Below are 4,363 nucleotides of genomic sequence, written 5' to 3' on the forward strand. Positions count from 1 at the left end.
TTAGCAGTGTAGAATGTTAGACTTTTAGGTTTTAGACTTTTAAGTTTAGGATTTTTAAGTTTTAATGTTATTAGGTTTACTTTACGTTAGATTTAGGAAGCAAGAGAAGTTGTAGTAGGCTTAAGTTTAAGTAGAATAAGGTAGAGGGCCATTGTACTAATTAGGTTAGTCAATTAGCATTGTAGACTAGGACTAGCTGTAAGTTAGTTTAGGTAACAAGAGAAGATGTATTAGATTTAGGTCTAAACTTAGGGGTAATGTGCCCACAGTAGGTTAAGGTAGATTAAGGTAGATTAAGGTAGGTTAAGTCAGTGATGTCAGCTTTCACAGAGTGTAAAACACTCTAAAGATGTTAGAATTAAGACTCGTAGATAAGTTAGCAGTAAGAAATTTGTAAAAAATTTGTCTGAAATAAATAATGTTCAAGTTGAACCAGTTTTAGTCGGTAACCACGGGAGATCACTTCGCCCACTGCCTCATCGCCTTTGATAATGTCCATCGCAGTTGTGGGAATATCAGGAGGAAATTCCCATGGATCACGGCTTCAAAGCCCGGAAAACATTTCTAAATGTGATTTGACAGACCGGAAAGCTTTCGTGGTCTGATTTTAAAATATTTTGTGTTTTTTATGTAAAGCAACAGATTATTGGAAGCATGGTTTTTCGAAACCTGGGTCTCCTCTATTTAGAAGCGTATTCAGAATATCTCCTTTCTTCTTCCTTTCACTTCAAGAATATCTTCCTTTCACTTTTTGAGAAATTGTTTATTTTACTTTCCTTTGAAACCATAGTTTTAACATTATTTCGAAAACCGTCTGTTCTGCTGCTTAGAAAAAAATACCACTAGGTATCTTTTCGCAGCCTGGATATTTCAGAACGAGCACGGTTTTTCGGCACAAACTTTCGTTGTTTAGAATAAAATTTAAAACTGAAAATCGAGCAAAATCTCACTATAAGTTTTCATAATAATTGAGAATGTTTTTAAACCATGCGCATTTAGTACTTATATGACGATGATAATTTTGAATCAAATAGTACCGGTTAACAGTAAACGTAATTGGCTCTATCTTTGTCACACTCTGTTCACTCAGTTTGGTATGTATTTTGTCCATATGAAACTCGACAACGATAGACTTGTAAAAAAATAGGATACCGATTTTCCAGTATCTCGTATATCTGGAAAAGGGCCGAAATGCCATCGGTTATTTTGTTCTGTTTTGTCGCAGCTTTCCTGGGTGCATTCTCTAGTCTGATCACCATAAAAGTTCGTAGAAGTCGAGTACAAAAATAGGTTGCAAACTAAATGTGACATTTCCAAATTATAGCTAAAGATTTACGCAGAAATCCAACAATTTGTTGTCACAGTTAATTTATTGCTTGGTTTTAAGGGAAAAAATCAACCAGATTAGCGGGAACCGAATGTCTCGCTGCTGCTAATTCGAATTTCGCGCAGATAATTGACACTTCCAAAAAATCTCAATTTTCTATGTTGGTGACAAGGCACGCTAGGCTAGCATGCAGGTTGAAGTAGACAGAATCAACCACACGTGTTTTGTGGTTTGTGATGGTATTGTGGATTGCAATTTTACAAGAATAGTAACAGTTTATCTTGACCATAATGTCCGTTGTCGGACGTGTGGTGTCAACTGCGACTTTTCAAACTGGTGAGTTTTTAGGGCTTCTAGTCCGCCGGGGAAACGTTTTTTTCCAACGTTTGCATACCCGAAGCGAATACATCTCTGGAGATGGAAGTCAGTGGTGCTAGCCAAACGGTAAGAAGAAGTTTTTTTTAGTATTTTTGACTTTTTATATTATGACTCATTTTAAGTTTTTTTTGTTTTCAATAATTAAGGCTTGAAGAGCAGAAGCTCTCTGATCAGCCGGTGAAAATATACTTGGCGGTATTTTTGTCAAATCCGCCGCATAGGCTTCGAAAATTTAGAAAAAACTTAGGAAAACGCCAAATTTGATCCTAAATGTAATTGCAATCAAATCGGGACTTTTAAGAACTCTTAAACCTTTCCAATAATCAAACCGAAATCTTGAAGCGGGCAGGAGGGTCACACCTTGGGATTACTCTAAAGTGACATAACTTAAATAACTATTAGAATAGCTCGGCAATGGCATATCTATTGAAAATATGGAGGGGTGCCAGCTTGAAAAGGTGTGCCATTTGTATAAACAACGGAAACGTAAAAAACTTGCAAAATTTTAGGTAGGAATATYCTCCGATAGTTATTTGAACATTCCAACATATGGGACAGATGACATGAAGGCAAAAGGAGTGCGAGGACTTGGTACTGACAACGCAGCAGGAATTTACGTGATGCTTCGCAAAGGCAACGGATCTCACCAATATTGCTCTACATGACGAAGAAGCAGACGTTAAGAAAAGCCATATTACGGAGAGAAATTGGGACGAAATACCACAGACCAACGTGTAGAGAAACTGCTGCATTGGGCGATAAAGGAAGGCTACGAAGTGGTAGACAACATAGAGCCACTGACATTTAAATCCACACGAGTAAGCTGAATTGACGTAACCCGAATAAAAAATATGAGAATTTCTGAATGGACAGGGATGGAAAAGGAACTTCTCAGCGACCATAAATATATCACATTCACACTAAGGGTATGGTAGAACAATGGAGCACATGAATGGAACCGACACGGAGAAACTGCAGAAAGAAATAACGAATATTGCACCAATGGACTTTGCCCGAGGCGACCCGGACGAAAATAAGGGAAACCACAAGCAAAGCCGAATATACAAAAATCGCCAACAGAAGTCGCATGAGCGCAGGTGAAGAATTCGATTGGCAGGACGCAGAGCTAAACCAGGCAACTGAGTGAATTTTCATGACTTGGCCTACTGCTGCGAAATGGCTTGGTGCGCCAACCCAGCGAATAGGATCAGTGACTCCCTGTATAAGATTATCTTGCAGTAAACTCATATAAATAAACTCGTATATACAGGATGGAGCGATAAGGGTAAAGAGCGGCTGTATATTCACAGCGGTTAGGACTAGCGGTGTGGGGAAAAATCTTTATAAGTAAAGATGGCATAAAAAATGGCTTGAAAACGTATTCAAATTCGTAGCTGGACCGCTAGAGGGCGTAACTTCTACAACAAAGCAAGCAAGTCTTATTATCTTTGAAAAAGGGGAGATGAGCTACAACTTTAAAAACGTCATAACGCTGGTTCAGAAAATCATGAAAGATCTACTACATCAAGTATGATATATAGGAATTTTAGAAGACGCAGGCTTTAAGAACCGAACGTGTCCGAATCCAAACCAACTGAAATCGGAAGCCAGCTCATATTATGTACCAGACACACATAGAAACATACTTAGATCTGCTGCACTAGAATTAACCTATTCTGTAGCTGCACTACGCACCGGTGTGATACAGAAGTCTCCACACACAAAATTTGGACGTCCAGCTGAATGAAGCTATCAATATTAGAACGGATACTATAATCAACCCTCTTAACATCGCTTCCGATAATAGCAAATATTGCACCTCCCCAAATTTGCAAAACAGCAATGGTGGCATTAACATCAAAGGTAAACACTTCTCGCAAGCCTAATGGAAGTCCTTCAAACGGTGCTCTCGGCCCTAAACTATGCCGCAAAAATCACGGTCACGATTAAAAGGAAAATAAGGTCAAACTCCGTCGACGTTACGATGGTCGATTTAGGTTACATCAGTGTGCTGATCGTCGATGGGCACAAAATATCCTTTGATAAGAGAAATTTTCTGCCTCCAGAAATTAACAGAAGGATTGAAATTGGATGGGCAGCATGTTTCAGACTCAATACCGCATTTAAGACACAATTTCCACAGCACCTCAAAACCCAGGTCTTCAACTGACATTAATAGACCCAGTAAAAATTTCACAAAGAAGGATGGTACTAAGTATGCTGGGAATACGCCTGAGGGATAGAAAAAAACATCGAATTGAACCGCCAGAAAACAAATTGACATTGCTGAACACGGGGCAAGACTGAAGTAGAAATGGGCAGGACAACTCATAAGAACGGAGGACAATAGATGGGCAAGGAAAGTGACTGAATGGCGATCAAAAGGATGAATGCAGAAGAAACCCAGGAAGACCAAAGGAAAATCTCACTATAAATGTTCATAATAATTGTGACTATTTTTAAAACATGCGCATTTCGTACTTATATGACGATGACAATTTTGAATCAAATAGTACCAGTTAATAGTAAAGTTATTGTGCTCTACGGTTGGGATACTCTGTACAAGGAATTCTATTTTTCTTTCCCTAGCGTATGCGATAATAGTTTCGCGAACAAACCCGCTCAGTTTGGTATGTATTTTGTCCATATAAAACTCGA

The sequence above is a fragment of the Dendroctonus ponderosae genome, unplaced genomic scaffold, assembly GCF_020466585.1.
Source record: "Dendroctonus ponderosae isolate FM_Combo_2020 unplaced genomic scaffold, Dpon_F_20191213v2 Dpon_F_20191213_1, whole genome shotgun sequence".
NCBI classification, from domain to species: Eukaryota; Metazoa; Arthropoda; class Insecta; order Coleoptera; family Curculionidae; genus Dendroctonus; species Dendroctonus ponderosae.